Source organism: Myotis daubentonii, chromosome 16 (genome assembly GCF_963259705.1).
Source record: "Myotis daubentonii chromosome 16, mMyoDau2.1, whole genome shotgun sequence".
Lineage (NCBI taxonomy): Eukaryota > Metazoa > Chordata > Mammalia > Chiroptera > Vespertilionidae > Myotis > Myotis daubentonii.
In genome coordinates this window covers 23,740,462-23,761,973 of record NC_081855.1, presented here as the reverse complement: position 1 = coordinate 23,761,973, position 21,512 = coordinate 23,740,462, and the positions used below count along the sequence as shown (strand labels likewise).

Below are 21,512 nucleotides of genomic sequence, written 5' to 3'. Positions count from 1 at the left end.
AAAAATGGAACTCCCATTTGACCCAGTGATCCCACTTCTAGGAATATATCCCAAGAAGCCAGAAACACCAATCAGAAAGGATATATGCACCCCTATGTTCATAGCAGCACAATTCATCATAGCTAAGATTTGGAAACAGCCTAAGTGCCCATCAGCAGATGAGTGTATTAGAAAACTGTGGTACATCTACACAATGGAATACTACGCTACGGTAAAAAAGAAGGAACTCTTGCCATTTGCAACAGCATGGATGGAACTGGAGAGCATTATGCTAAGTGAAATTAGCCAGTCAGAGAAAGATAAATACCACATGATTTCACTCATTTGTGGAATATAGAGAACAACATAGACTGATGAACAGGGACAGATCCAAAGACAGAGAAACAGCGATCAGACTATCAATCCCCAGAGGGAAAGTAGGGGAGGGTGGGGGTAAGGGGAAGAGATCAACCAAAGGACTTGTATGCATGCATATAAGCCAAACCAATGGACACAGACAACAGGGGGATGAGAGCATGGGGGGGGGGGAGGGGAGGTTGGGGGTTAATGGGGGGATGAGGACACATTTGTAATACCTTAACCAATAAAGAAATTAAAGATAAAAAATAATAAAAATAAAATATCTTAATCCTTAAAAAAAAAAAAAAAGATTCCCAGGTGATGCTAATGTGCAGCTAAGGTTGAGAACCACTGTCCTATGCAGTATTTCTGCAGTATTTCACTTCTCTTCAAAATAGGAAGTGTCCTACCCTGCCCTTTTATACAGTTTGTGTTTTTGGAACAAAGAGCCCGTCATCTTTGAAGAAGTGAGCTCACAGTGGGGTTATGATAGCGTGTGTTTGTTGAAATTTGCACACAATCTCTTCAAAGCTAGCACACAAGGACTTGTTATGAGTTAGGAAAATGACCTTCAACCTCTGGACCTTAATTCAGGCTAAATAATATCTCCTGTCCGTGGCCGGGTAGCTCGGTTGGTTAGAGCGTCGTCCCCATATGCCAAGGTTGTGGGTTCGTTCTCCTGTCAGGGCACATACAAGAAGCAACCAATGAGTGCATAAACAACAAATCGATGTTCCTCTCGCTCTCTCCCCTTCCCCTCTCTCTCTTCCTCTCCCTTTCACTTCCTCTCTTTCTCTTTAAAAATCAATAAATAAAAAAATTTAAAATATATTTGCTTAGTCACCTAAAATAGGGTTACCGTCCTACTCTTGGTGCCTCTTAGTTTGCTATTGTGGTCCCAAATGGACAGCGTTCTCTGTCCCCAAATCCCAGTCTTTAGGCGAATTCACGGCAAGCAGAGTGTGGAAGGAAAACCCAAACTCTTCAGTGTCATGTCTGACCACTTCCCAGCCTGACCCAACTCCCGCCCAAGCACATTACAAAATCAGGAGGTTTTAGAAACGGAAAAGTGGAACCAGTCTCCTTTGGTTTGGGGCTGCAGCGTGTTGAGCGCCACAGCTTAGAGACAGGCCTGTTGTAGAACAGACTCAGTGGCCCCTGTTCCCGCTGGGCTGGCAGGTTGACTCTGGCTGATTCTTTGTGGCTCCATTCCAGGACTTGCTGGGGAATTCCACACTCCTAGAGCTGTTTATCAAAAAGGTGATAAATCTCTTGAGTCCAAACCATCATCCCAGATATGGCTCTTTCCCCAGCACTTGTCGTTGTATCTCAGTTGAGCACCTGTTTCATTCTGCCTCTTATCATGCTCATCTCGATGTACCCCCCCCCCCTCACAGGCTCCCTGAAGGCCCCCAGGAACTGGCTTATGGTGGTTAAAGGCTGCAGGCTCTGGAGCCCGATTTCCAAGCTATAGGATTTTTAAAAGTTACCGTATTTCCCTTCTCGGTGACTCGGTGTTCTCACCTGTGAAATGGATGTGTGAATAGCACCCACCTCCTGGAATGCTGTGAGGATTTAACGAGGTCATCCGTGGTCAGCAGTCAGCACTGTGCCTGACAGACTAAGGACTCAATAAATATTATTATCTCCCTCTGTTTTCCTAGCATCTTCCATAGTGTTTTGTGTGTCCCGCCTGCTTGACAAGCATGTGCCAATTAACCTGAAAGGACAATTGAGGAAATCGCTAAACTATTATTCTTCTGCTTTTGGAATAATCAAGATAAAGGACTGGCTGTGACAGGCAGAATTCTCTGCGGGAACACTGTAAAAAGAGATTCCTGGTGCCTAGCCCCACTGAAGTGGAATCCCAGTGGGTCTGGGCAAAACCTGGAATCTCTCTCTATATTTCTTAAAGATGCATACATTTATTAAAACTATATTTTTAACAAATCAAAGGGATTCTTAGCACCTCAGAGTTGGAATTGATGTGAGGTGGTGGTCAGTGTCTGGTGTGTGTGTGTGTGGTGTGTTCAATGTGCACTTTTATAGTGTGTTTTATTGAAAAGACATTTTATTACAGTTGCCACCAACTATGGAAAACAGGGTAAGGCTATTTGTATTATACCCCCACCCCCCAAAAAATATTCTGTTGTGGTAAAATACACAAAACATACAATTTATATGAACTGTTTCTAAGTACACAGTTCAGTGGTTGGTGTTCAGTATATTTACATTGTTGTGCAACCTTCACCACAATCCATCTCCAGAACCCTGTTCATCTTGCAAAACTGAACCGATACCCATAAAACCACTCCCCATCCCCCTTCCCACTGCCTCACACAACTGCCCTTCTGCTTCCTGTCTCTATGAATCGGAGTACTCTAAATATCTCATATACGTGGAGTCCTGCAGTATTTGTCTTTTTGTGACTGGCTGATTTCACTTAGCATTATCTCCTCGAGGTTCATCCATGCTGTAGCATACATCAGAATTTCCTTCCTTTTAGAGGCTAGATCATATTCCACTTTGTTTATGCAGTTATCTGTCAGTGGACACTTGTTGCTTCCAAGATTTAGCTGTTATGAATAGTGCTGTGTACAGTATCTTTCTGAGACCCTGGTTTCAGTTCTCCCGTGTATATGTCCAGAAGTAGAATTGCTGGGTTGTGTCTGGCAGGACCCTTTTTTGTTGTTGTTGTTTCGTTAACACGTTAAGTGCCCACCCTGTTTTGTCTTCTGGACGGAAAGTATAGTGTCAGTCACCGGTGACTGACTGGGCGCTTAAGGTGTTAATCCTCACCTGAGGATATTTTTTTCCATTGCTCTTCAGAGAGAATGGAATGGAGAGAGGGTGGGGGGAGAGAGAGAGCTAGAGTGAGAGAGACGACACATCAACTGGTTGCCTCCCACACGTGACTCCCACACGCAGGGGCAGAGATCAAACCTGAAATTCAGTTCGGTGCTTGGGCCGATGCTCTAACCACGGAGCACACTGGTGAGGGCAAGGCGAGGCCTTTTCTGCACATACAGCCCCTAAGATTGACATGAAAAGGAAGCCAGAAAAAAGGAAAAGCCCAAAGAGACAAACAAACAAGCAAAAAACACCCCAGTTTACTAAGAACTTTAGGTGCTTCTAAGCGAAATGTGGAGGGACAGCCCTTTTGAATTGGTGTGTGAGTAGATGAGGAGTCGCCGACAGCTGATAAAGGAACCCATTTGTGATGGGAGCCAGGAAGCCGTCAGAGGGAGGAGGCAGCCCAGGGGACCTGTGGCCTGAGCGCACACACGGCGGTACAGAGCGGAGTTGGTGCTTGGCCTACGGCACAGAGGAGTCCAGTGGGGTCTGCTGTTGGAAACACTTGGCCAGTTGCGGTTTCAGCCATGTAGGTGGCCCTCTTGTTGCTCCCCGACAGCGATCGTGCTGTTTGAAGGTGTCAGGTTCTGGGTTTGAATGCTCACCCTCATTCGTGCTCCCTGCTGAGCTCTGGGGAAGGAGGGCCCTGGGGTGGGGTCACATCTTTCCACCCCGCTGACCGGTGACAGCCCCCAAGGCCCACCACAGGCAGGCTGAGCCTCTCCTCTCCAAACTCCATTGCGTGCTGCCTCTACTTCCGCTGTCTCTCAGAGCTCCGCCTTCACCGGCTTAGAGGTCGGTGCCGTGAAGTGTGTGTGTGTTCTCTTTGGAAGCGGAGATGACTGGGTGTGGGGTTAAGGTGATAGCTCGGCTGCAGTTTGTGGATTCGCTGAGTTTGTAAATAGCCAAACTTGCTGGGCTTCGATAAACGAAACGTTTTCCCGGTGTTTTAAAAAGTCACTGCGGAGAGCATGAAGTACTCATAACCTCCAACCCAATCAATAAGAAGGTCAACAGAACACCTTGGCAGTCATGCTCAATGCGGAGGGCGTATCTGAATCATCAGGCATTGGAGGGTTGAAAGGGAAGGATTTGGACAATAAAACAGCGCCCACTTCAAGGCAGGTTTGGGAGAGGAAAACATTGTGTGTCTGATTTTATGGCCGGGAGACATCAATTCGGGGCTACCATAAACCTCTATCCAGGAGGAGGAAAAAGGGTGCCGGCACCATTAAAGCTACCTTTATTGACATCTGAATTGTGGCAGTGCACCTGGGGGGGGGGGAGAGAGAGAGAGAGAGAGAGAGAGAGAGAGAGAGAGAGAGAGAGAGAGAAAGAGCAAGCACACAACATTGATGTGAGAGAGACACACCAATTGGTTGCCTCTGCAAAAGGGTTCAAACCGCTGCTTCAAGAACCTTCAGGCTCATTGTGGGACCAAGCTAGTAAACGGGCGAATGTATATACAAATAGAGACCCGTGCTAAGGGCTTGCCATCTGTAACTGGCTCACAGAACACAAAGCAGGACTTTATAAACTGTTGGCAGCCACTGCTGTTCAAATACCGAATGCTGTCCAAATACCGAACAGTAATAATTGATACTCACATCTTTGCGGGTTGACCAGTAGTTACAAAAGTGGTAGCTCCCATTCCACAACCTGAGGGTACATCCTTTGGCACTTTTCCTTATTTCCTCAGCTCCAGTGCCCACGTGCCTACCGGCAGGAAGTCCCTGTTGAAGCTCTCCCTCAGAGAGTCGAAGAGGGAATAGTGGTTGGTGCCTTTATACCCAAGTTGGCAGACAGCTTGAGTCTCATTAGCAATAAGGACTTACCACCCGCAGAGGTCAACAGATGACCCGTGTACACACAGGTGACGTGGAACGCACTGATCGAGACCCAGCACAGGCTGCCTGCCGCTGTGCTTGGGGAGGAAAATGTCCATTCCTCAGGGCTGAGCTTGGCTGGAGGCACCGGCTCCTGACACCCAGTTCCTTCAGGTCACAGACAGAGCTGCTTCCCACTTCCCAGTCTGCCCAGGAAGGCCAGGCAGGACAGTTCTAGCTTCCACTTCTGCATCTTTCCACCCCTCAGGCCCATCTGGGGGGTGGGGGGAGGGTGTCTAGCTACTTCTCTTTTTAAACCCTTAGCACACAGTCAGTCTTCTTACACCCTCTTCCTTACACTATAGCAGGGAGGTTGTTGATCTTTTTAGAGAGGCTGTCCAAGGAATTATAAATTATAAGACTATACGGTCTGTAATTCCAAAGCTCCTTTTTTCGGCACTTTAAAAAAAAAATTTTTTTTTATTGATTTCAGAGAGGAAGGGAGAGAGAGAGAGAGAGAAACATCCATGATGAATCATCGATTGGCTGCCTCCTGCACGCCCCCTACTGGAGATTGAGCCGGCACCTGGGCATGTGCTCTGATCCGGAATCAAACCACGACCTCCTGGTTCATAGGTCGATGCTCACCCATTGAGCCACACTGGCTGGGCTGGCACTTCTTTTGCTATGGAGAAGGTGAGGGGGACAGATATAATCCTGGCAGGGTGGTCCCGTTTTCTGCTATTCCAAACAACTCCACAATGCAAAACCATGTATGTACACAATACATGTGTGCACAGGCCTGAATATTTCTCTAGAGAATATCTAGATGTGGAATTGCAAAGTTGAAAAATAGGTGCATTTAAAACATGAATAGATATTGTCAGATTGTCCTCCAAACATGTTCCACTTTATACTGTCACCATACGTTTTGAGAGAGCCTGTTCACACTCTCACGGCACTTGCTATTGGCTTCCATTTGTGCCAATCTAATGGAGAAACACTGGCATCTCAATCTAGGTATGACCCCGATTCCTAGTGAGGTAAAGTCTCTTTTTACATATTCGTTGGCTATTCCCATTTCCTCTTTTTTGTCATAGTTTCTACCCATATTTTAAATTTAATGTGAATACATTTAACACTTCACCATTGAATACTATGTTAATTATAGATTTATTGAAGTTAAGAAAATTTGTTGCTCTTTTATTTCTAGTTTCCAGGAATATATATATTTTTTTAATATATTTTATTGATTTTTTACAGAGGGGAAGGGAGAGAGATAGAGAGTTAGAAACATCGATGAGAGAGAAACATCGATCAGCTGCCTCCTGCACATCTCCTACTGGGGATATGTCCGCAACCCAGGTACATGCCCTTGACCGGAATCGAACCTGGGACCTTTCAGTCCGCAGGCCGACGCTCTATCCACTGAGCCAAACCGGTTTTGGCTAGGAATATTTTTTTATTCTCTTTAGGCAGAAATAGTGTTAAGTTTTAACAAATGCTTCTCTCAAATATGTTAAGATGGTTTTATGTTTTTTTCCTTCCGTAGTCTGTTAACGCAGTAAATGACACAAACGGATTTTCTCATATTGAACTAGGGCTCTATGGCTGGAATTAAACCCTGTTTGGTCTGACATATAAGGTTGCAGGTTGCTCACTTCACTAAACAACCCATCTACCTGGCAGCAGGTGGGGCAGTGCACAACCTTGACAACCATGCATCGTAGGTGGCCCGAGACAGACAGCTTTTTAAAGAAACACGGCTAGGTTCCTATGCCAAACAATGAAGAGCCCTTGCACTTATGGCATAGAATATATGGACCTATAGTTTTTCCCTTTGATTGCCCTTATCCAGTTGTAGTGTCAGCATTATGGGAGTGGCGTGAAGTTGGGTAGTTTCCCATCTGCTTCTGTGCCCTGAAACATGGGCTTGTTAGGTATCACGGGCATTTTCTGTTGGTGAGGGTCTGGATGCTCGCCTTTATAACCAGCTGGGTCTTGTGTCTCGATCTTTGCCTGCTTGCCCCTTTAGTGAAAGGTTAATGATTTGCTCAGGTTTCATGTTAATATATGATTTGTATCATGCCTAGAGATTTGGGTGAAGAAGGAGTGGCCATATGAAAAGTTTATCATAATAGTGTGAAACCAAACAAACACCCTGCGTGCATGCACCCAGTCTTCCACGTTGAACCGGGAGCCCCAAAGGAAAATTAAGTGAGAGCTAAGGTCTCAGTTAAAAATTAACATCCTAGTATACCAGGAAGCGGTCCTGGTATTATGACTAAGTGTATTTTCAATATAGAAGACATAAAAACAGCACTGAAGTGTTTGGAATAAAACACGCCAGTTCTTGTCATCTCTCGCCACCACTTTCGATCCTCTCTCCAGAAGGCACCTGCCGGCAGCAGTTTGTTGTGGATTATACATCCTTCCGGTCCTTCTGTGGCATCTGTACAAGAATTTGTATATAATTTGTTTATTGTTCCATTTATCCTCACAACAACCGTAAGAGGTCAGTGTTATTAACCCATTTTATGGATGAGGAAACTGAGACCTGAGAAGGTTGGGTGATGTGCCAAGGGGCCTGCAGTTAATTTGTTGGAACCTCCATTTCCCATTTTGAAAAGAGCCAGTGCTTCTTTTTCAGATTGAGACCCTACTCTTGAAAAAAAAAATGAGTGAGCCTTGCTCAGTGGTGTATTTCTCACAAACCCCAAATGGTCTGGGGTGGGGGGGTGGAGGGGGCGTCCCAAGGGACACTGGGATCTCTCAGCTCAGCTACACTCTCCTCTAGCAGCTGTGCTCTGGCGGGGAGACCTAAGTGGGCAAGCCCTTGGCCTGATCATTTGAATTTCAAGAGACCTTTCTCTGGATTTCAGATCTTCCCTCTTGCTAGGGTGTTTTGAGTCCTGTGAAAAGGCACCCTTGAAGTGTGCCTCCAGGATAGGTTTTCAGGTGCTAGGGATTCCATAGTTTCCCAACGTGCCCCTGGGGCAGTCAGGGAGACCCTGACAGTGGCTTCAGCCGGGCTGAGTTTGGGGAGAAGCCAAGAGAAAGTGGGCGGGCCGGGGGTCTTGGCAGGTGGGCGTTTTCCTGTCCATCCCCCCTCTGCTCCAGGAAACCGAAACTCTTTGATCTAGTGATCTGTTTATCCAGAAGAAAGGGTTGGAGCTGGTTTCACCTTCCCCATCTGCCAGCACCTCCCGGACTAGCCAGCGCTTCCTAATGGAGAGCCAGGATCCACACACAGGCCACACTCCCTGGCCCAGTGGTTCTCAACCTTCTGGCCCTTTAAATACAGTTCCTCATGTTGCGACCCAACCATAAAATTATTTTCGTTGCTACTTCATAACTGTCATGTTGCTACTGTTATGAATCGTCATGTAAATATCTGATTTGCAGGATGGTCTTAGGCGACCCCCGTGAAAGGGTCGTTCGACCGCCAAAGGGGTCGCGACCCACAGGTTGAGAACCGCTGCTGGCTATCGCCTAGAAGAGCCTGAGCCTCCCTCCCCCCACCCCCCATCCACCCCCTTCCCACGGTGCCGAGGGTGTGGACAAGCCCCCGGAGGGTTGCGGCAGCTGCCTTCCCGCACGAGTCACAGAAACGCGTCCCCCAGCCCTGAATGCATTTGCATCTCAATGTCTGCGGAGGCCTCCGAGGCCGAGCCCCTCCCCCCCAGCCCGGCTCCGGGGCTGCGGCGGCCTCGGGGCGTCTGATTTGATGTCGGATTAACCAAGCGTGCAGCGCAGGCGGCCGGGTGCGCCAGAGGTTTGGCTAATTCGCATTTAAATACCGCAGCTCGTCACGTGGCCTGAGCCGCGGCCCGGCCCTCTGGGCCCCCGCTGGGCTCAGACGCCCCATCCGAGGGGGCTCCCCAGGAACCGTGCCCCCGGGGACTGACCGGGAGGACCGGTAGCCCGGCCGCCGGGAAGGCTGGATCCAGCCTTTGCACAGGCGGCTGTCGCTTCCCTGTTGAAACGAAAGGGTCATTGTCTTCAACCCAACTCTTTCACCGCGCATCTCTGAACCCCAAACCTAGGCCGGCTTTCACCAAAGGTCTGCGGATGAGGAAGAGATGATTATGAATCATCTTTCCTTCCCTAACAGGATTATCAAATTTCATGCAACATTTACCCAGAGCTAATATGTCAGAACATGAAAAGGGCGACGTACGCTTGGGTGGACACACCGTAGCCATAGCGGGGTCCTTCAGAAGAGGGCTGAGAATTTGGGCCTCCTTTCCGCAGGGAAAATGCCCTTAAATGTGACCACATCGTGTGTGTGTGTGTGTGTGTGTGTGTGTGTGTGAGAGAGAGAGCGTGTGCGTGTGTGTGTACTCGCTTCGGGACTGTTTTCAGAAGAGTCTATGAAAAGGCAGTTTTCAATTTGCAATCTAGAATGAGCGTTCACACTGAAGTCCAAGATGAGTAACAGAAATAAACTGGAGATTTCTTTTTAATGTGAGCTGTGGGGCTCTAGCTGAATCTGTTATTATAAAAAGCCCTTCTGGGTTGAAATATGTCCATGTTATAATACTCAGACATGCTCTAAATTTAGTTGTGTGTGTGTGTGTGTGTGTGTGTGTACGAGTATGTACACTAATTTCTGGTTTTAAGAACATTTTCCTTGGTCCAAGATTTTGATTTAATGTTTATTGAGGATAATCCAAAGTGTTCAGCTTTCACATAAAATTACCCAGTATCTTTTTTTCTTTGAACACGTTTAGACACTTTGGTTTCCCTTTTGCTCAGGGCGGGTGCTCCACCTTGGTGCCCTTGAGACAATTCTGTTGGCTAAGAGAGGTTATACTGGACTCAAACTTTTCAACTTCCATTGTCCCTGAAATCATGGTAGCCCTGAATTTAAGGCTAGGGGATTGGATTGCTTTTCCAGATAGGTCTTCTCTTTCATATTCTAGCTGCTATTGATTGGCTAAGTGTGGAGTGGGCACACTTCTAAGGAGTAGGGTCCTTTTGACTTAAAAAACGCTACTAAGTTGATAACTGCAATGACAATGAGCCGCCTACAGAACAAAGAGTGTGGTTAGCCTTTGGTAACCTCAGCACAACTCACAGCCTTCACTAGGCGTGCAGTAATCTTTTGGGGGTAGGGTGGCTGTTTCACTTTTTGCCTTGCTTTGGCCCTCAGGAGAGAGACTGTGTGTGTGTGTGTGTGTGTGTGTGTGTGTGTGTGTGTGTGTGTGTAGCTCAGCCAGCACAATGATAATTGCTAACATTTCTTAAGTGCATATGATGAAGGAAGGCACTGTGCTAGGTATCTTACTTCTGTTATCTCACTTGATCTCAATCATCTCCAGGCAGTCACCATTAGGACCCTCATTTTACAGTGAATGAAACCGAGGCTCCGAGAGGTTAAATGCCTTAAGGACACCAGGTCTCGCACCCACACCCTAACCTAAACCATTAAAGTCTGCATCCGGAGCAGCAGCAGCCCAGAAACTGACCCCATGAAGCTACTACTGAAGTGAGCAGCTTCGGGTAATGCTGCTGCCTGCAGGGGACCTAAGCTCCTGGCAGCTGTGCCCAGGGGAACTAGCAGGGGTCCTGCCCCCTCCTCCCCTGCCCCGCCCTCCAGGCACCTCGGATGGGAGGATGGGCAAACCCAAGCGGGAAGCATCAGAAGAACCACCACTGTGTTGGCGGTTCTGCCTTTGTAAAAGCAAATATCAGTCTCCACGTCGGCCAGGAAACAGGAACCTTTGACAAGATTGGCATAGCTGATACCTGGCCCCGAGCGAGCGGTGGCGTTCTCCTCCAGGCTATCAGCTCTGCTCTATCTGCAGCCATTGCCAGCAGATAGGGTGTCTGCCTGGGAAGTGTGCCCTCAGCTCCATTGCCTGAGTGCAGGTGAATTCACCTGGACATTGCCGAATTTCACCTGCTACGGGGGCCGGGATTGCTGCCTTAGAGGGAGTTTCATTGATTTTATCTTTAGAAGCCCGTGTGTGGGCTTCTAAAATCAGAAATGTGCCGTAGCCGGTTCGGCTCAGTGGATAGAGTGTTGGCCCTGAGGACTGAAGGATCTCGGGTTCGATTCCCATCAAGGGCACGTTCCTCGGTTGCATTGCAGGCTTAGTCCCCAGCCCCAGGTCGGTGGGGGATGAGGGGGAGGAACGAGGGGGGGTCATGTGGGAAGCATCGATGGTACTCTCCCCCTCCCTTCCACTCTCTCTAAAAATCAATGGAAAAATATCCTCGGGTGAGGATTAACAAAAAAAAATTACAAAATTTAAATTAAAACATTAAATCAGAAATGCTTACGAAGCCAGTGGCCACTTGGGAGGCTTTGTCAGAGGTAGAAGGCCATTTGCCCCCACCCCCTCTCCCAGAGCTTCCCAGTCAGTGTGCCTAGAATGGGTTGGAGCTGTGAGGGAGCACTGTTGTCTCAGTCCCAGGGTGACTGGGACCAGTCCTGGGGCAGTGGGATACCCCTGGCCTCTGACCACTGACAGCTTTGTCCCGGACCCCCGTGCGCTGTGCAAACATTGGCAGTTCCTGCCTGTGCCATGATGTGGCAAAGTTTGGAAAGGACTTCTCCCTCCTAGCCTTCCACTCACTTTGTCCCTGTCAGGGGCTGGTTTGTGCAGTGAACTCAAACCTAACTTTCTCTTTACCATTCTCCCTGTACCTCTCCCCCCTCCGCCTCCTCCCGTTTCCATGGCGAAAGGGCTGATGTCACTAACACAGCCCACCCACCACCACAAGGTGGGTAGCCCTGACCAAGACTTCCTCGAACCTCGAAGCTATCTCCCCAAGCTATCTCCCCGGCAGAGGAAGGAAGAGGCCTGAGGCTGTCAGGAGCAGTTCTCGGCTTCCTTCTGAGGACACTGCAGGTGGGACTGTATCCGTGTGCCCAGACCGCTCTGATGGGCAGGTCCTGCTCCTCCCTCCCCGAGGAGCCCGACACATCTTACTTGGATTGGGAGCAAACTTGGTTGAGGGGCTAGAGTTTTCCTCCGGGGGCTCATCTTTGTGTTTGAGGCCAAGCAGACCCTGAGTGAAGAAAGGTCATAGCTCATCTAGTTAGCATTTGCCTTGCTGGAGGCCACAGGACAGGGGGAGAGAGGGAAGCTGGAGGCCACAGGGCAGGGGGAGAGAGGGAAGCTGGAGGCCACAGGGCAGGGGGAGAGAGGGAAGCTGGAGGCCACAGGGCAGGGGGAGGGAGGGAAGCTGGAGGCCACAGGGCAGGGGGAGAGAGGGAAGCTGGCCTGGCCAGGAATCCGCAGCTGAGAAGTTCCCCAGCACCATGTGGAGCGCTACGTTGGTTATCCCTGTGTAAAGACCCCCGTTGTACGCATGCCAGAAAGGGCTGGACAGTGCTCATCACGGTGGTCTCATTTTACTGTTTCACCGTCTGAAATTTGTTTTTATTGTGGCGCAATTACTTTCACAACAGAAAAAAAACCCCACCCTGAACAAAGGTATAGTTTTTAAAAAACACCTCAACAGCCTATCCACTTCACACCTTCTACGCTGCCTTTTGATGACATGTGAAATGCATGCAAATGAGCACATGACAGGCTGCTAGTTGCCGTGCGGCTTCTGAGCCAGCAGCTTGGGTGTGTGTGCTTAGCAGGACCGTGGCTCGGTTCATCTGTTCCCCATGCTTCCCTGCACGCACAGCTGGAGGGAACTTTCTCCGAACAAAGTGCCTGTGATCCCGACCACACCTGATCGAAGCTTCCACACCAGAGGTCCTCAGACTTTTTAAACAGGGGGCCAGTTCACTGTCCCTCAGACGTTCCACACAGGCGCACTGCGGGCCCCGGACGAGTCGGCTGCTAAGCAGGACAGGCAGCGGCGGCAAAAACACCTGGCGGGCCGGATACATGTTTTCAGCGGGCCACATGTGGCCTGCGGGCCGCAGTTTGAGGACACCTGTTCACACCTTCGCCAGCACCCTCAGAAGGACGAGGGTCTGAGAGCAGAGAGAGCCTGTCCTGGGGACCAGGCGCCGACCTGTGCTGGCAGGAGCCGGCAGGCCAGGCGGGGAGCCAGCTCCTGCGGGCGTCTTGGACCATGTTCTCCTCGGCAAGACAGAACCTCTTCCTTTTCGGTCCTGGAAACCACCCTAGAAATCAGCAGAAGTGCCTCCTGGCTAGATGTGCCCACACGTACGAACGGTGCGGTTAGTGGTCTTTGTAGGAAGTCCGGGCTCCTTGTAGGCCGGGAAGCAGAAGGCGGGCCGCTTGCGTGTGCAGCTCCAAGTGTGGCCTCCAAGAGAGCAGCGGGGGCCAGAGCGTGTGTGTGGCTGCTTCCTCATCTGTTAGTTGTGCTGGGTGGCAGCGAGGGTCTCTTTTACAAAAGCAGCCCAGGAAACACAGCTCAGCTTCCCTGGGGCCCCCCGAGAACTAACCCCCAGGGCGCAGGTTCTGGTGCAGCAGCGGCCAAGGTTCCTGTCTCCGTGGCCTCTAGCGTGGCTCTCTTCAACTGTCAGTGGGGCGCATCTGCCCCAAGAGCCAGAGATCTGAGCAGCGGAGTGGGCTGGAGCCAGGTCTGGCTGGTCCTAGGAGGAGGCACTGTGTCCTCCCTGGCCTGTGTGGAGTGGTTGCTACTGTCTTCTGCTCTGGGCTGCCTGGCATAGGGCCCATGTGCAAGGGCCACCTGCAAAAGGGATTATCCTCCAGGGAGACTGGAAACCAAGTTGTGATCTCATTTGCTCGGGCGCTGATCTCCCTGGGTGGTCCCAGGATCCGTGTTGGCTGCAGGGAGTGGGGAGACACCTCCCAAGGCTCTGGGGTCCAGGAAAGGGGACCCCTTCTGCACCCCCCCCCCCCCCAGTGCTGGTGACCTGTAGCTATTCTCATGTGACGAGTGTGTGGCTTCCTGGAGGAAAGAAACTTGCATAATCAGATAGAAATGGGAACCTGGGAAAATAACTCAGTGCAGCATATGGGGGTTGGGCAATGAGTTGTCTAGAAGATGTTGGGCCCTGAGAGGAGGGTTAGGGTGAGGAACCAGGTTTCCTCAGAGTCATGGCTAAGATCTAAGGGTGGGGGGTCCCTAGAGCTTGAGATTTTGGAGGGGCCAGGAGGCAAAGGGACCATGTCTTCCTGTTTGCAACCCGTTGGACTAGAAGTCGGGCATGAGGCTCACCCTGGCAGGGGTAGAAGTTTGAAATCATTCAGCCTGAAGCTCGGGCTGCTGCAGCTCCAAGCCCCCAGCCATTCCCCGGTCCCCCAGAGCATGAGATCGGGCCCTGTGTCCTGGTGGCTCCAGAACAGGAGTGATTCCCTTTAAGAAGGCTCCTTACAGAACTCACCGGAGCCTGGGCCAGGCAGGGCTGGCGGCTGTCTCTGTGGGAGGGACGCCTCAGAGACCAGATGGCCCCTGAGCGCTGGCCCAGGTGGCCCTGCGGGGGAACTGGGACTCCCCAGACACAGGGTCCTTCCTTAGGAAAGTGAATCTCAGGCCTCACCAGGTGGTGGCATCTTCGCCCAGTGGCCTCTGGCTCTGTTCAGAGCACAGAGAATTTTCTAGAAAGTTCTGAGTGTGCTGGTCCTCTTCTTTAGGGCCAGAGCAGTGGAGACAGGAACATGGGGATGAAGCCAATGTAGAGCTGATACCCCAATGTTTTTCTCTGCATTCCCCTGAGAGATTAGCTAAGGAATAATTTTCCTTAGCAGGGTCCTTAAATACTTGGCTGAACCTGGGCCAGGCAGGGCTGCTTTGGTGAGAGACATGCTCAGAGGCTGGGTAACTTGCAGCATTGGCAGCCCCAGGGACACTCCAGGTATGGGCCTTGGGCCCACGGAGTCCTGGGAAGACTTCAGAGCTTGTCAGACTCTAGTTGAGGAGAATGAGGGTAGGGATGCACCCTGTGCCTTCTTTGCTCGACACGTGCCCTGGAGGTAGCGTTAAGAGCTCTGCCGGTAAACTCATATTGGTATCAGACGCCAGTGCCACCTGGTGTAGCGGGGACTCGGCTCCCTTGCCAGTGAAGAATCTTGTGATGCCAAAGGCTGGGATGATCTCTGCAGGGTCGTGAGCGGTGGATGGGTAGGTGCCTTAGCTCAGGCTGCTATAGCAAAATGCCTCAGACTGGGTGGCTTCAGCAGTAGACACTTATTTCTCACAGTTCTGCAGGCTGAGAGGTCCCAGATCAAGGTGCCAGCATGTCAGTTCATAGCAGTGGTTGGGGAACTTCAGCTCTGGACCCCGTCAAATCTGAGTGTGAACTTGACTCTATCACTTACTAGAGATGTGACCTTGAGCCTCTCCTATAAAGTGGGAATAATGATCGTGCCTTCCACACAGAGGGGTCATGTGTTAAAAATTAGAGTGACGTCAAAACAGAGAGGAGACGGATGGTTCTGGAGTTAGGGTGGGGGGTGGGGACATGCTGGTCAAAGGGTACCAACTTTCAGGTATAAGATGAATGAGTTCTGGGAATCTGATGTACAGCATGGTGAGTCTAGTTAACAATACTCTATTGCAGTGATTGTCAATCTTTTTCATCTCACAGCACACATAAAGTAATTACTAAAATTCTGTGTCACACCAAAAAATATATTTTTTGCAGATCCAACAACAACAAAAAAACAGGTATAATTTTGATTGATTCGTACCAGATGTTGTTGTGTTGGCTGTTGTCATTTTTATTTAACAATCTCAGGGAAAAGAGGTCAGTTCCCCTGACTAAATAGTTAGGTATTACATGTTGTAAAAATTCTTGCAGCACACCAGTTAAAATTGTATACTTGAAATTTTTTTACTGTATACTTGAAATTTTCTCAGAGAGTAGCTCTTAAATGTTCTCATCACACCCACAAAAAGTAACTGTGAGTCATGGATGCATTGGATGTGTTAACTAATCTCGTTGCAATCATTTCACAATACCTACTTGTATCCGATCATCCCGTCGGATACCTTAAGCTCACACAATGTTATTGGTCAGTTGTATCTCAATAAAGCTGGAAAGAAAAGGCTGAGAGGAAAAGTAATGTGCTGAACACAGTGCCCTAGAACATAAGGGTGGAAGCCAGGGACACACTGACCGAAGGGCTTTCAGTACCTGGATGCCTTGGCCCTGCAAACTCACAAGAAGGGGAGGTGGGTCCTAAACCTTTGTGGGTGTTGCACCGGGGTGAGAGTTGGGGGGTGGGAGTGGGGGAGGTGTCCCAGAAAGACTTCTTTAAAGGACAGGCCTAAGAAAAGCTGCAAATTCTGTTGAGTCCCTGAGTTCATGCTCAGGCCACATGTTCTATTAGCAATACTCTATTGTCTTCCCCAGTTCCCAAAAGGACGTTCTCCTCCAGTCACTCATTCTGGTTCCGCTCTTCACCCCCATTTTGCCTCTGTGTAATTGCTTATGCTCCTCCCCACACCCCAATGCCCTGCCCCCCCACCCTCCCGTTTTTGCAAATTAAATATTAGGCGTCCTTCCAGATCCCAGTTCAAATGGCACTTCCTCCAAGAAGCATTTGGTTATCAACTCAGTTTGGAAGTGATGACCAGCCCCCTTCCCCCGTAACCCACGTTACGGTCCAGACCACATTCTGGACCCACACCAGGCACTCCCTTGCTCCTTGATGACTTCTGGGCATGTCTTCTTTTGTTTTTTTTTTCCTATTCAGGAAGCATTTTATTGTTGCTGACAGAAAAATCAACACTTTTCAGAAAACCCCCCGCATAAACGTGCTCAGCTTCTGAATCTTGTTTTTTGCAGGCATATCAACATATTTCTCTTTAGTTTAGACAATCATTCCACCCATGACTGACAGATCAATCTTAACTTCCAGTTTCAATATTTGGCTTTTACTTAGGACGCTGTTCAAGATGGCTTTTTAAAAATATATATTCTTATTGATTTCAGAAAGAGAGGGAGAGAGAGGGAGATAGAAACATCAGTGGTGAGAGAGAATCACTGATTGGCTGCCTCCTGCATGCCCCCATCCTGCACACCCCTTGCTGGGGATCAAGCCCACCTGGCAGGTGCCCCAAACGACGGGGAATTGAACTATGACTTCCTGGTTCATAGGTCAAGGCTCAACCAGTAAGCCATGCCTGCTGGGCTCAAGATGGTTTTTAATTCAGAAAGAGTGGCTTCATCGAAAGGCGATGCCGCGGGCACTGTCACGGTCCTTCTCCGCGGTGACACTCCTCCTGGTAGGAGGGGCAGAAATGACGCCAGGGGTGTTGTCCCGGCGACCGTCTTTGACAGGCAGCTGGATCAGGTTGGCCGTGAGGGGAGACAGCCTCTCTTCTGCGGTCATGTCCTTCAGGCTTTTCACTTTAAGGGAACACTTGCCATAGGGATTTGTAATCGAAGCCGCCATTTGGGGGGTCCTTCAAGATGTGCTGTTCTCAACGATTCCTTTCCTACTCGTTCCAGCTCATTCCGTTTAGATGCAGCAGAATACAGATCAGTGGCATAGCGACCTTCGACACCATCTACTGAACAGGTGGCTGCACAGGCTTGGCAAACGTCCTGGCCACCGATGTGCTGAAACACGGCGCCTGCAGGGAGGGCCCGGAAACTGCTGAGGAGCCGTGTCCTCCCTCGGCTGTGGGTCAGATCCGAGCCGGGAGAGGGTGGGCATGTTTCCAGTCCATGGTCCTGAGCACCATAGGCCAGCGATGGCGAACCTATGACACGCGTGTCAGAGGTGACACGTGAACTCATTTTTTTGGTTGATTTTTCTTTGTTAAATGGCATTTAAATATATAAAATAAATATCAAAAATGTAAGTCTTTGTTTTACTATGGTTGCGAAGATCAAAAAATTTCTATATGTGACACGGCACCAGAGTTAAGTTAGGGTTTTTCAAAATGCTGACACGCTGAGCTCAAAAGGTTCGCCATTACTGCCCTAGGCAAAGGAAGGCGCCTTGTTTTGTAAATGCTCAGGGAATGTCCGATGAGCTAAGGAGTAACTTTTCTACCCTTCAAAGCCCGATGCGCTTCCTGCAATATTGGGCACCTGGCGTGCGGGAAAGAGGAAAGCTTTTCCCTCCCTTGTCAGCCATTTCCTGGTTCTCTGTCTCTTGGGAATCGTAGACAGGATGATCTTCATGCCTCCATCTCAAAGTGAGCAAACCAGGGCCCAGAGAGGGAAAGGAAGTTCCACCAGGTCACACAGCGAGCTGGTGGCAGAGCTAGACCCTGGGTTGAGGGTGTGCTCAACTTAGTTCTCTTTCCCTTCTGTGGAGAGAGGTCGTGGAGTGTTGAGGGGCTAAGACATGGATGCTGGAGCACCTGGGTTACTGGAGAATTCAGTGGTTTCATACATGCGGAGTCCTTAGATCAGCCCGGCGTGGGAAGCACGCAGTAAGTGTTTGTAGCTGTCACCTTTACCATCCCTCTGCCCTCGCTGACAGCCGCTCCCTCCTACCACCGTGTCCCTTCACTTTAGGGGAGAAGAATCCCGAGAGGATTAGCTATGCCAGTATCTTACTGGGCAGCAGGTGGGAACCTGGAGGTGGCTTAGAGGACTGACCTTCTGGGTTACTGGCCCCAGTGGCCTAGGCTGATTTTCTGGACCACCACGGACCCAAGTCCCAACACATCCAATCTTATTTGTCTCAGTGACGGGGAAACGAAAAGGAACCTTCTTCCCTTGTTGCAGGTGATATCAGAGATATCAACCAGCTGAGTCTAGTGCAGTGCCTGCCCAGCGGTCACCGTGACTCAGTGCAGGCAGTAGCCACAGAGGTCTGCCCACACCCTGTCTGTCTGTCTGTCTGTCTGGCAGTCTGCAGATCCTCTCAAGCTAGGTCCTTGGGATGGCTGAGTCCCAGAAGCAGTTTTCATCCTATCTCTCCCGTCAGTAAGCTGCAAGCAAGATTTCCCCTCTCAGGTGGGAGGGGTATCACCTTCATCCCTGGGAGTCCATGAGTGACAGCTTCAGCCTACAACCTGCTGAGGCGGGGAGGTCAACGTGGCTGCACCTACGGGAAGCCCCTTTCCCAGCTTCCCAGCATCTGCACCCTCCCAGGCAGCAGGAGACGCAGGGCAGGCTCCCACCCAGAAACTGCTTTTTTCTAGGGTAGAGCCACCGTTTGCTTCCTCCTCTGAAAACCAACGTAACTGGGACAGGCCTAGGAGAAGGGCTCTGGGAATCGAGGCCAAAGTTCCCTTCGTGGGCTGAGCCATTTCTGGGTTTCTATTCCCCTTCCAGGTTGGCGTCTGATTGGGTAAGAAAGAGTGCAGCGTCGACGCTGGCGCTTGGCACAGGAGCCCTGTGCATTAGGGAGCTTTTAGTGGGGAGTTTGTGCGAGCGGCGAGAGGATTAATTGGAGCAGCAATTCTCCTGCCCCAAATCTGATCTGTGATCCTGTTGTCGTTTTCTGAGTCCTTCCAGAGGGTGGTCATACTCGACATGATATCCTAACCAGCCCAGACAGTCTTTTCCCAGTCGGAAGCTGGGCTGGCTAAAGCACCTGTCCTCCCTCCTTCCACGCTCTTCGTAACCAAAAATATATTTGGTTATTCATTCATTCATTCATTCATCTACTCATTTGGTGATTGAATCACTATTTCAAGGTTCTGGGGTTACAGTGGTGAATGAGAGAGATGTGGTTCCTAACCCCTTGGAGCTCAGTCTAGCAGAAGACTCGGGCATTGAATGGCTTACAAGAGGACTGGGTCATCTGAAATGCCGGCCCCCCTGGTCTGGTGGTTAGGGAAAGCTTCCTAGCGGAAGTGATATTCAAGTTAAGACCAGAAGGAAGAGTAGGAAATATCCAGGCAGAGTGTGGGGGGTGGAGCATTTTAGCCAGAGATATCAACCTGTGCAAAAGTTCTGAAAAAGCAAGAGAGCAAGGAGGAGGCCGGGCTGGCGTGGCTCAGTGGTTGAGCGTCGACCCATGAACCAGGGGGTCACAGTTCGGTTCCCAGTCAGGGCACATGCCTGGGTTGCGGGCTCGATCCCCCCAGTGTGAGGTGCGCAGGAGGCAGCCAATCCATGAGGCAGCCAGTCGATGATTCTCTCTCATCATTGATGTTTCTATCTCTCTCTCTCTCCCCCCTCCCTTCCTCTCTGAAATCAATAACAATGTATTTTTAAAATTAATTTTAAAAAAAGAGAGCAAGGAGGGGAATGTGCCAGAGGAAGCTGAAAGGAAGTGCAGGGGCCAGGCCCTGGGGCCTTATGTACCACCAAGGAGCTGTGGGTGTTTATTCTGACACAGTGGGAAGCCATCGGTGGGGCTGAGAAGGGAGCGACCGGCCAGATGTGTTTGAGAAAGTGCTGCCTAGTTTCTGGGAGCTGCTGGGAAACTTTTCCCTCCAGTTGATCCTTCTAGCTGTGATCTCGGCCTGGTGAGCCCGGGGCTGCTCCAGGCAACAGACCCAGCTCCGATGTGACCACTGTGCAGCTTTCACTGACGGCCGCAGCCAGAGTTTCATTCTTCCCCACTCTCCCTTCACGAGGACACACGTCACATGTGTGGGTTTCTCACGTCAGCCGCTGGCGCCAGACTGTGCTCATGAGACGGAGCCGACCAGCCCGGGAGAGGGGGATAGGGCGCGATGACCTTGCAGAAGGGGAAATTAGGAGTCACCAAGTTTCATGATCAGGATCTGAAAGTGCCTTATGTAAAAGACGCACATGGTGGGACAGCCCGGGGACAGAGCGCAGGGCGAAGTGAAGTCATTCATGTAGGAAGGACCCTGGGGGAACTGGGTGGCTGGTCTTGTGTGATTTCTTCTCAGAGACTGTCCGCTGCTTCCTGGCCATCTGAGTCTGTCTGCCTCTCGCTTCCGAGGGTCATGATGACCCAACGCAGGCTGGGTGCAGGTATGTGCCGAGCTTCTGGGGCGGGGCTGCCAGGGCCACTGGCACCCTATCTGAAGGTGGCCTGGACCAGACCACTCCCTTTAGGATTATGAAGGCAAAATTTAGGGAGGACACGAAAGGCAGAATGACGAGGCAAAGAAGAACAGGGGGGTCTGAGCTTGCCATATCACCATCCTCTGTTCCCCGTGACCAGTGTTGTCAACACCGTTGGCATTTGGGAACAGACGTTCTTTGGGACAGTTGTGCATATTGCAGGATATTTTAACAACTCTGGCTCTGAAATGCTCCTACACATTTTTCTAGTACTTCCTCGTGGGGCAATACCAGCTACCCCTCCCCTAATTGAGAAGCACTGTTCCAGTGTTTATGGGGACAGGGTACGTATGGCGGCGTTTCGGGTCCTGCAGCCGGCAAGCAGGGAGACTGGGAAAATCCCCCCATTTGAGAATATCTTAGGGAAGGTTTTGTCCAGTGGGGTGGTTTTTCTTTTCTGGTCACTCATGGGGGCTCCTGCTGTCTCCTGACCCCAAATGGAGTTCCTCCTGACTTCCCGAGCCTTGTTGCTCACAAGGGAAACGCACAGCCCTGTGTAGAATCCGTGGGCTAGGCTCAGATTTCAGTGCAGACTTTTCCCAGGCCTCTTAGCAGGACCGCTCCTGGTGGCCGAGGCGCTGCTCTTCTGGGCCAGCAGATGGCGCTCGGGAGCCCCCGCTGTCTGCCGCAGCAGC

General features: G+C 50.3%; 1 protein-coding gene and 1 pseudogene across 2 annotated transcripts in view; one reads left to right on the top strand and one right to left on the bottom strand.

Moving 5' to 3' along the window:
- Window positions 1–21,512, top strand: part of ABR (ABR activator of RhoGEF and GTPase) — a 185,973-nt gene that overhangs the window by 16,938 nt on the left and 147,523 nt on the right. The window lies entirely within an intron of this gene.
- On the bottom strand, window positions 16,579–19,367 carry LOC132218484 (ATP synthase subunit O, mitochondrial-like; annotated as a pseudogene).